The following is a 12,197-nucleotide window of genomic DNA, read 5'->3' on the forward strand; positions in this document are numbered from 1 at the left end:
CTCTGATTGATTAGTCGAAGTGTTGTGACGTGCAAGCGACTGTTGGTAAAGTTGCGGCACGCCTGCTGGGAGTCTGAGATTATAACTTTGGCGTCGCTTTGGCTAAGAGCAAGTGCTATCGCCGTTTGCTTGGCGTGGAGAGGGTTGTGTCCGGGAATTGAGATGCTGCACCTGTGCTGCTTATTTAAAACGACGGTGGCTGTCATGGCTGCTCTTTCGAGGTAACCGGCTGCGTCTGTGTAGGCGGTATACTATAGATGGTGCATCTCCGTACAACCTAAACATTGTCCGGGCTCGGGCTTTTCTGCGATCCTTGTGATGCGCAGGGTGCATATCGCGTGGTAAGACGGGCACTATGAAGTGTTTTCTAATGGAGTGGGGTACGTATCCAGTGAAGAGAGGTGGGTGGCTGAGTAGGGCCGACAGCGCCAGGCGTGAGACGATGAACCTCCCCGTTTCGGTTGCTCCTAACCTCAATCTTTGGCTGACAGGTGCGCCTCCATTAACTCCTCAGCCGAGTTGTGTATGCCAAGTCGGAGTAGTCTTTCGGTTCAGGTGCTTGCCGGGAGACGCATTGCTTGCTTGTACGCCTTCCTGATCGGGATGTTTATTTTGTCGAGCTCTGTGGCTTTAAGCAGGGCGTAAGGTATACCGTAAGGTATAAGCTGGTCTGCTGTGGTTTTAAGCTTGTTGATCGGAAGGCCGGGTGTTGGAGCTGTACGCCCGGAATATCATACCCAGTATCTTCACGCTTGGAGATGGCGCAATGATATGGCCCACTAGGCGTAGGGTGATAGTGGGCGAACCTGGAAGGTGTGTTTTGCGCGGTGAAACCAGGAGTAGCTCAGTCTTCTGGGGGGCGCAGCTGAGACTGGTAGTGGCGGTGGTGGTGGTGGTGGTGATGATGACGATGATGATGATGAAAACGACGACGACGACGACGACGACCCAAGATTGGAGTGTAATTTTGCGAAGGAAAACATTGACCTCCATTTGAAATTCAGCTGCATGGCCACATAGGGAAGCTGTACACCTTAGAAACTTTGCAGTTGAAGAAAAATTCGTCAGCATGGTCGCAGTTAGCACAGGACCGGGATAATTAGAGATTATTGGGAGAGGCCTTTGCTCTGCAGTGGGCGTAGATAGGCTAGTGATGGTGGTGGTGGTGATGATGATGATGATGACAACGACGACGACCAAGATTGGAGTGTAATTTTGCGAAGGAAAACATTGACCTCCATTTGAAATTCAGCTGCATGGCCACATAGGGAAGCTGTAAGACCACACATGACTTGGCATAGGCAGCCACCACATCCGCTGCCTCTTGTAGGCGGCTCTCTAACCACTCTAATACCCCTGTCACACGGCAGATCTAATGACATTTACAGCAAATGTCATTCGCTCTAAATGTCATTAATTCGGCGCTACACGAGAATACCGAATGACATTCAAGGCGAATGACATTTACCGGCTAACTGAGGTCCCGGACCTCAGTTACACCTCAGTTGGCGGCCGAATGAGTAGCCTCGACAGCAGTAGCGCGTCCCTAGACAGGAAAATTCAGTAACAAACCAAAGAATACTGTTTCTAAAAACTGTCAGTAAACTTACATTTTCTTTTTTGTATTGTTGTTGTAATAAAGAAAGACCAGCAAGTACTAACAAAAAAGAAAATCTCGTACACAGTGCGCGCGCTAGCCTAAAGACTTGTCTCGGCTAGTAAGGTCTACTGATGTCACTTAAATCGGTGGTTTTCTTGTTATTTACTATAAAAAACAATCCTTTGTTACGTTTTTTAAAAAAATATGGCGTGTGAAAACATTCTAGATGTGCTTTAAATGTAATTTTTGTTGTTTTGAAAGCTCGCTGATCGTCACCGCTATCACAATCAAATGACATTTGTTCCGCCGTGTAGACCCGCACGGCGGAGCCGAATGTCATTTACAGCTAATGTCATTCACTTTGAATGACATTAGATTTGTCGTGTGACAGGGGTATAACTCTCCGATCGACCCTGTGGACGACCAGATGGTTATGTCGGATCCCCGGGATGTTGTCGAGGAGTGGCGGCAGGCCTAGCAGGGCAATATTGAAAGGGATAGGAGGCATTACCGCGCCCACCCAATAAGAAGGGGTCCGTAGCTTTTTCCCCAACTTCTAACACAGCTTTCCTTCCAGAGAGAAAATCTCTGATGTAGTTGTAAACCCCGGCTCCACATCCGAGTGTGTTGAACCTGTGCGAAATTGCTGTGTGCTTTACGTTATCAAACGCTCCTTTGAGGTCCAATGCGAGGATGGCACCGGAGGTACGAGTAGCAGGGGCCATCACTTCCTCTTTAGGCATGAAGTAAGATGTATCCTGAGTTGACAGTTGCGGACGAAATCCCACCATCGTTGGCGAGATTTTACCTGAGTCTTTCAGATACGGTTGCAGTCTGTTGAGAACCACGTGCGGCAGCTTTCCCACACACGAAGTAGATAGGTCTCAAGTTTTCAAAGGCTGGTGGTTTTCCTGGTTTTGGTATGAGGCGGACCTCCGCTGTTTTCCAATCCTCAGGTAGGGCGCCAGACTCCACGAACGGTCGTCGAGATGAGTGCTTTGTTAGTAATTTGGTCAATTCCTGGAGCCGTGTGGCGCCTCATATTTTGAATGGCTGCGGTAACTTCGTGAAGATGGAGATCCTCGTCGAGAAGCTCGTTTTGGCTGCCGGTGTATGGCGGCAATGGCTCCGAAGGTTGCGCAGGAAAGTACCGGGCTTTGAGGTCCAAATGGAGATCCGCTTCACTGCACTGGGAATTGGTGAATTACTTTGGTCATGTTGGTGGGATTCCGCCCCACTGCCTGTGGGACTGATCAAATACCGGAGCAGTCTCCAAGTTTTGGAGGTGCACGTGCCGCAAAGTCCGTCGCAAAGGGTCAGCCAATTTTCTCGCTAGCTTGTTCGCGTATTCTACTGCCTTGGCAGTGAGTAGAGCAATGCGCTTTGAGTTTCCGATCCATGCGCCGCTTTTTCCACCTGTTCAACAGGCTTCGTCGGGCTTCCCATAGCGGAGGAGATGCAAGAAGTGGTGGTGGAAGTGTGTAATGCTTTGGTATGGGCTTACACATCCCGGGATAACTGCGCGATCCATTCTTGGATGGTCGAAGAATTGTCTTCCCCGCTATGGTGTCTCTCCGCTCGTGTTTCTCTTAGCTTCGTCCAGTCCGTTAGACAGGCTAAACCAGTACTGACCTTGTATTGCAACCCATGTAGAGTGGTGGCCAGTAGAGCATGATCGCTGCTGTGGTATTCGTCCAAATGGGTCCATGTGCATGGGGGATGTTTTTTGTGAAAGTGAGATGGGGATTGGTGTCTCTTGTCGAGCTCGTGCCGATTACTCTTCGTGGGATCTATATAAGTGTGGGGTCCATGTCTTCAATAAGTCTGTAGAGCAGGTTGCCTCTGGGGTTTGCGTATTTATAGCCCCATAAGTGGTGGGCAGCGTTGAAGTCGCCCATTATAAGCAGTGGGTTGCTCGCTGCTTTGGAGGTGGCCTGCTGACATGTTTCAGGATGCCCGGCGGGCATCTTGGACGGCAGTAAACATTTAGGAGAAACAGGGGATTCTTTCTTTTAACTTGTCGCGGTATCAGCTCTAGCAGGATAGCGACCGGTTCGGATTGCTGCAGGTGGTGCTGTATAGCCACTAGCCTTTTACTCACGAGGGTGTGAAGGCTGTACCCTACTTCAGGGCTGTACGTGACGTATCCGCGTAGGCGAGCGCGTGTTCGTTTCGTGAAGTGCAACAATATCTGGAGGGGGTGTTGACGAAGATATGCTTTGAAGAAGGGAGCCGTATTTGTTTTTAAAGCTTCAGCAGTTCCACTGCCATACGGTGGTCTTTCCTGTAGAGCCTTGGCGAGGGTTAGGCGTCTGTAGAAGAACTGTCATCCTCGTCATAATCTGGAGTTAGGCCTTGGTGCATGTGGAGGTATGCAGGCCCTGCTGTGGCTACTTCCTGCAGCGGCCGGAGGTGCCTGGCCTCAAGAGCAAACAAGCGTTCCTCTAGCCTTGCAAACCTTTCTTGAATGTAATCAGCACAGTCTGCTGCTGGGTTGCAGTCTCGTTGCATAATTGGCAAGTGCTGCTGCATCGGTCGCTGTATCCTCGGTATTCAATTGCGTGGAATGCATGCAGGCAACCAAGTGTGCGCCACCATATCGGTGGCCAAGCGTCTGTTGCTAGGCGACGTTGTGCGCACGGCCCGCAGATCAGGCAGCGCCCTTCTCCTCCGTGCAACCGTGTGAGTGCGCCCGTGGCCTCCGCGATTTGCTGCCGGCGGCGCGTCGGGCTCCGCGGGATGGCGGCACTTGTCCAGCTAAGCACGACTGTGAAACACTTGACTGTGTTTCACGTTACGAACTCTTCGCCGAACACAAAGTATTGCGTCGAGTTCACTGTGGGTGCGATTAATAACATCTCTGTTGGCGCCACGGTTTAGAATCGGATTAGAACGGAGCAGATGACGCACGCCGGTGTCTTTTTTTTCTTCGGCGTGCGGCCGTAGTTGCCGAGGTTTTGCCGTATCCGTGGCGCATCGGCCATGTCTGTGGCCGTTTCCAGTGCTGCCAAGCGAAGAAATTGACCGCTAAACTTTTCAACGAATACCGTCTATTGCGAACTTGTAACAATAAGTTCGTTATAGGCGGGTTCGGCTATATCGAACTATTGGATATATCGAACTAATCGCGGTTCATATTGCAATTCGCTATAAACGGGCTTGACTGTATTTCTGTAAGACATGTTCGAGTCAAGTACTAACCGGAAAGTGAAGCCCATTTTCTCCCAACGTGAGGAAAACAACTGAAAATGTTGTCAGAGAGATAGGACGGAGGTTATTCAACCGATATGGGACCTTCCCAAGTTTTGGTATAGATACCACTTCGGCGTGTTTCAAGGTCAGTGGAATGTCGCCAGAAGCCCGTATAGTGTTCAGCCAGTCGAGTAGCCACTGCAGACCGGTACCGGCTACGCTCTTAACCACTCCATACGTCACACCGTCTAGGCGCGGCGCTGTGCGCAGTTTAGCCTTGTCAATAGCTGCAAGCAACTCAGCCATGGTGAATGGGGCCTGTATCCCGTCAAGGTGCTCCTGGCTTGGGCGCGACCCAGCCTCCAGTGAAGGAGTAGGTAAGCTGACAAGTGCTGGTGGAGCTTGGTCGTACTTCGGGAAGAACTGCTTGGCCACTTCTGGAGCAAACTTGCTCGGAGTACGTCCAGAGGCGAGGCATGCCGTGGCTTCCGTGTCTTGGGCACGGCCACCACGCTCCATACGACGAAAAGTGCACCAGATGGCCGCGCTGGTAAAAGGTGGGCCTGGTGACGCACACCAGTCCAACCACCGTTGACGGGATAGCGATTTTTCATGACGGCGCGCGGCTGCAGTGAGGCGGTGCAATGAAGTGCGTAAATCCGGATTTCTGGGCTGTTTACTGGCCGCCACTTCTGCTCCGCGTCGAGCTGCCTACAGGTTTAGAAGATGTAGGTCTGGTGCGATTTTGTTCTCTTCTACCCATGAAGTGCGCGTGGCATCTCCAAGGGCGGCACACAGCACACACAGCGGATCCGAGGTTTCTTCACTGACGGATGTATTCATGCCCTTCTGAAACAAGCCCCAGTCAGTGACAAAGCACTGGCGTCTGTTTAGGCGCTTTATACCCGGAGCGAAACCGAGGCGAATGGGACAGTGGTCACTTCCCCATAAGTCCGGTTCCCGGTCCCGAGACACAGCCCGCACACCAAGCCAGCACGACAGATCGCGGGAGTATGAAGGGCTGCGCGGATGCTCCCGCCGGCGGGTTGGGGTGTCCACAGGATTGAGGAGAGCGAAATGCGTATCGGTGAAAGCGTCCAACACTATCACTCCTCTGGCGCTAGAGTTCGCCCGTTCGTTCGCTCCTTCCGAAATATCGGCATTTTGGGAGTTTTCGCTTTTCGCTTCAGTCTGAAAAGCATCCACTGCGGCCGGGATCAAACCCGCGTCCTTAAGCTCTGAAGCACACCACCACTGCTCAACACTGAGTTTGCGTTATTTAGGGAGGGAAAAGGTTTGGCGTGTTGGTTCATAGTCATGCAGAAAACAGCGCAGTAACAGCAGAGGACGAAGCAAGGACGAAACTAGCGCTAACTTTCAACAAATGGTTTATTGCAGGACCAGCGCATATAAACACATTTGTGTCGCATGAGGAGAGGAAAAAATAAAAAATCAAAACCAAAAACGAAAGGTGAAACCTGCCACGTACCGCCTACTGTGAAAGTTTCCGAGCAAATAGAGAGCAGCGACAATGTATCTCTTGAACTGGTTTTTGCTGGAAAGACTCATAAGACAGAATGCCCATTCGTCGTGATACGTTCTGAATCGGATACGTCGTAAAAGTGTGTAAGCAGTCGTCTTGCAAAACCAGCTAAAGTTGCTCGCGTGGTCGGCACATTTCTTATGAAGAATTCTGCCGCTGATATTGACTTTTAAAAACAAGTGGCCTTAAAAGTCTAACCGCCTTTTTCGGTAACATAAAAGAAGTAGTAAAAAGACGTTTTATTCTTTGCAACATGAAGATTTGCTGTTCACCATCGAGGCTGCCGTTGACAGTAGCATTTACCTGGAAAAGCAGGGTGTCTAGATAGGATTGTCCACTGTACCTATTTTAAGCGATTTGTTTTTAGCTCTCTTTGCCCTCGATGCCCTTGTGCCATAAACGCATACATACATACATACATACATGCATGCATACATACGTACATACGTGCATATAATACATACATACTGTGATGGTATTGGTGGCTAAGACTCGGGATTAACGTCGCACAAACGACACAGGCACTTGAGAAACTATGACGCATAAGACGAAGACGGACATTTATCGAGACGAGACGAGCTAACGATATCACAATACACTACCGCTACAAACAGTCTGCAACACTAGAGTCAATCCTACAGACACCAAGCTCTGTATGCGCGTAAAGGAATCAACAGTTCACAGTTACGTTTGAAGGGACACCCGTGATAGATAAAACGTCTCACTTGTTAGGGCGCACTCAATGATAAGGTGTTGGCCAGTTCAAGTTCTCGGAGGCTGTCGATTCCGGCGATTAAATGCGCGGTCGACACAGGTAAGGCACGGAGGGCACTGCAGCCTTGCTGGTTTTCCGGGCGTCCTGACGACGGCCTCGGTGGAGCACGGCTACCGCGTCTTGTGGGTAGCCCTCTTAACCGTGTTCTTCCGAATCATCCACTGTCACCCATGTTGTTGTTGTTGTTGCGCCTTTAGGTATGGCACATACCCAATCAGGGGATCGGCCAATCAACAGAGGATGGTTAGGATAGATAATTTAGACCGGTTTGAAAAATTTTTGAGAAAAAAGGGGGAAAAAAATCCTGAAAAATCAAAGCGAGGGTGACCAATCGCAATCATAAAGAGAATCGTTTTGAATTTTCAATGTAGCGCAGGAGGGCAGAGCATACATCCCGGCGGCAGAACCCCGTTTCGGAAGCCCCGAACGATAGAATAGCCGGCACTGTTAGGGATACCCCGAAACTGTTAAGTGGCACCTCCAGGGACTGACGTCTGACTCGAGAAAAACGTCGGCATGTCAAAAGGAAGTGATCGACAGACTCGTCTTCGTTGCAATAGCTGCACAGAGCTGTTGGCGCCAGACGAGACCTGTGCAAATACCTATTTAACTTGGGTACTCGACAACGTAAGGCTGTAATAATCACCTCTAAGTTGCGTGAAGGGCACCATTCAGGTTTCCATGAAAATTTAAGATGATTGAAATCCCTTAATGATAATAAAACCGATTCTCGCTGTACTTGGAGTTTCAGCATCCTACGGTACCTAGCTGCTGTTATTAAAGGTGTCGGCTCTACGACGTTTACTACAGGCCCAGAAAGTGCTACCCTTGCTAGAGAGTCGGCAGTCTCGTTGAATGTGATCCCTGCATGACCAGGAACCCAAAGAAGGTGAATTTCAGTGAAGTGAGGTGGAAGGAGTGACCGAAACGTCCGCAGAAGGGGAGTGTCTTTAGGGGAAGAAAGGGCTAGGCATACAGAAAAGGAATCGGAAATTATCATTGGAGATGTAACTGACACATCCAGCTTTCGTAGCGCCAGGACAATTGCCAGGAATTCCGCAAAGAATATGGGGATAAAATCACGCAGACGAACCGAAAAGGTCCAGTTAAGGGAAAGGGAAAATATTCCGATACCGGATTTTTCTTCTCGTTGAGAGGCATCTGTATAAATTATAGCACCTGGCTGCATAGAGGCCAAATAATCTTCGAGAAGGCGATTGAGTAGCCGGGCTGGTAAAAGTTTAGCATTTTTGGGGAAAATGTTCCGGAAATTGATAGAAAGAGGTGAACTCCTGTCAGTATATGGAATAATCTGATTTATTGCTACACCCAATGGAGAAAGGAAGCTCTGTATCAAAGTGCTTTGTGGACATAAGGACCTGGGCCATTGGTGCACCATAAACGCACTTGGTTCTGCAATAAAGATAAACTGCTCCCTGTTCACCTCAGAGCTATAAGCTCTCAACATAAGCTTTGCAACATGAAGATTTGCTGTTCACCATCGAGGCTGCCGTTGACAGTAGCATTTACCTGGAAAAGCAGGGTGTGTAGATAGGATTGTCCACTGTACCTATTTTAAGCGATTTGTTTTTAGCTCTCTTTGCCCTCGATGCCCTTGTGCCATAAACGCATACATACATACATACATACATGCATGCATACATACGTACATATAATACATACATACTGTGATGGTATTGGTGGCTAAGACTCGGGATTAACGTCGCACAAACGACACAGGCACTTGAGAAACTATGACGCATAAGACGAAGACGGACATTTATCGAGACGAGACGAGCTAACGATATCACAATACACTACCGCTACAAACAGTCTGCAACACTAGAGTCAATCCTACAGACACCAAGCTCTGTATGCGCGTAAAGGAATCAACAGTTCACAGTTACGTTTGAAGGGACACCCGTGATAGATAAAACGTCTCACTTGTTAGGGCGCACTCAATGATAAGGTGTTGGCCAGTTCAAGTTCTCGGAGGCTGTCGATTCCGGCGATTAAATGCGCGGTCGACACAGGTAAGGCACGGAGGGCACTGCAGCCTTGCTGGTTTTCCAGGCGTCCTGACGACGGCCTCGGTGGAGCACGGCTACCGCGTCTTGTGGGTAGCCCTCTTAACCGTGTTCTTCCGAATCATCCACTGTCACCCATGTTGTTGTTGTTGTTGCGCCTTTAGGTATGGCACATACCCAATCAGGGGATCGGCCAATCAACAGAGGATGGTTAGGATAGATAATTTAGACCGGTTTGAAAAATTTTTGAGAAAAAAGGGGGAAAAAAAATCCTGAAAAATCAAAGCGAGGGTGACCAATCGCAATCATAAAGAGAATCGTTTTGAATTTTCAATGTAGCGCAGGAGGGCAGAGCATACATCCCGGCGGCAGAACCCCGTTTCGGAAGCCCCGAACGATAGAATAGCCGGCACTGTTAGGGATACCCCGAAACTGTTAAGTGGCACCTCCAGGGACTGACGTCTGACTCGAGAAAAACGTCGGCATGTCAAAAGGAAGTGATCGACAGACTCGTCTTCGTTGCAATAGCTGCACAGAGCTGTTGGCGCCAGACGAGACCTGTGCAAATACCTATTTAACTTGGGTACTCGACAACGTAAGGCTGTAATAATCACCTCTAAGTTGCGTGAAGGGCACCATTCAGGTTTCCATGAAAATTTAAGATGATTGAAATCCCTTAATGATAATAAAACCGATTCTCGCTGTACTTGGAGTTTCAGCATCCTACGGTACCTAGCTGCTGTTATTAAAGGTGTCGGCTCTACGACGTTTACTACAGGCCCAGAAAGTGCTACCCTTGCTAGAGAGTCGGCAGTCTCGTTGAATGTGATCCCTGCATGACCAGGAACCCAAAGAAGGTGAATTTCAGTGAAGTGAGGTGGAAGGAGTGACCGAAACGTCCGCAGAAGGGGAGTGTCTTTAGGGGAAGAAAGGGCTAGGCATACAGAAAAGGAATCGGAAATTATCATTGGAGATGTAACTGACACATCCAGCTTTCGTAGCGCCAGGACAATTGCCAGGAATTCCGCAAAGAATATGGGGATAAAATCACGCAGACGAACCGAAAAGGTCCAGTTAAGGGAAAGGGAAAATATTCCGATACCGGATTTTTCTTCTCGTTGAGAGGCATCTGTATAAATTATAGCACCTGGCTGCATAGAGGCCAAATAATCTTCGAGAAGGCGATTGAGTAGCCGGGCTGGTAAAAGTTTAGCATTTTTGGGGAAAATGTTCCGGAAATTGATAGAAAGAGGTGAAAACTCCTGTCAGTATATGGAATAATCTGATTTATTGCTACACCCAATGGAGAAAGGAAGCTCTGTATCAAAGTGCTTTGTGGACATAAGGACCTGGGCCATTGGTGCACCATAAACGCACTTGGTTCTGCAATAAAGATAAACTGCTCCCTGTTCACCTCAGAGCTATAAGCTCTCAACATAAGCTTTGCAACATGAAGATTTGCTGTTCACCATCGAGGCTGCCGTTGACAGTAGCATTTACCTGGAAAAGCAGGGTGTCTAGATAGGATTGTCCACTGTACCTATTTTAAGCGATTTGTTTTTAGCTCTCTTTGCCCTCGATGCCCTTGTGCCATAAACGCATACATACATACATACATACATGCATGCATACATACGTACATACGTGCATATAATACATACATACTGTGATGGTATTGGTGGCTAAGACTCGGGATTAACGTCGCACAAACGACACAGGCACTTGAGAAACTATGACGCATAAGACGAAGACGGACATTTATCGAGACGAGACGAGCTAACGATATCACAATACACTACCGCTACAAACAGTCTGCAACACTAGAGTCAATCCTACAGACACCAAGCTCTGTATGCGCGTAAAGGAATCAACAGTTCACAGTTACGTTTGAAGGGACACCCGTGATAGATAAAACGTCTCACTTGTTAGGGCGCACTCAATGATAAGGTGTTGGCCAGTTCAAGTTCTCGGAGGCTGTCGATTCCGGCGATTAAATGCGCGGTCGACACAGGTAAGGCACGGAGGGCACTGCAGCCTTGCTGGTTTTCCGGGCGTCCTGACGACGGCCTCGGTGGAGCACGGCTACCGCGTCTTGTGGGTAGCCCTCTTAACCGTGTTCTTCCGAATCATCCACTGTCACCCATGTTGTTGTTGTTGTTGCGCCTTTAGGTATGGCACATACCCAATCAGGGGATCGGCCAATCAACAGAGGATGGTTAGGATAGATAATTTAGACCGGTTTGAAAAATTTTTGAGAAAAAAGGGGGAAAAAAAATCCTGAAAAATCAAAGCGAGGGTGACCAATCGCAATCATAAAGAGAATCGTTTTGAATTTTCAATGTAGCGCAGGAGGGCAGAGCATACATCCCGGCGGCAGAACCCCGTTTCGGAAGCCCCGAACGATAGAATAGCCGGCACTGTTAGGGATACCCCGAAACTGTTAAGTGGCACCTCCAGGGACTGACGTCTGACTCGAGAAAAACGTCGGCATGTCAAAAGGAAGTGATCGACAGACTCGTCTTCGTTGCAATAGCTGCACAGAGCTGTTGGCGCCAGACGAGACCTGTGCAAATACCTATTTAACTTGGGTACTCGACAACGTAAGGCTGTAATAATCACCTCTAAGTTGCGTGAAGGGCACCGTTCAGGTTTCCATGAAAATTTAAGATGATTGAAATCCCTTAATGATAATAAAACCGATTCTCGCTGTACTTGGAGTTTCAGCATCCTACGGTACCTAGCTGCTGTTATTAAAGGTGTCGGCTCTACGACGTTTACTACAGGCCCAGAAAGTGCTACCCTTGCTAGAGAGTCGGCAGTCTCGTTGAATGTGATCCCTGCATGACCAGGAACCCAAAGAAGGTGAATTTCAGTGAAGTGAGGTGGAAGGAGTGACCGAAACGTCCGCAGAAGGGGAGTGTCTTTAGGGGAAGAAAGGGCTAGGCATACAGAAAAGGAATCGGAAATTATCATTGGAGATGTAATTGACACATCCAGCTTTCGTAGCGCCAGGACAATTGCCAGGAATTCCGCAAAGAATATGGGGATAAAATCACGCAG

Source organism: Haemaphysalis longicornis, unplaced genomic scaffold (assembly GCF_048455015.1).
Source record: "Haemaphysalis longicornis isolate Haplotype H1 unplaced genomic scaffold, Haemaphysalis longicornis Haplotype H1 scaffold_3, whole genome shotgun sequence".
Classification (NCBI taxonomy): Eukaryota; Metazoa; Arthropoda; class Arachnida; order Ixodida; family Ixodidae; genus Haemaphysalis; species Haemaphysalis longicornis.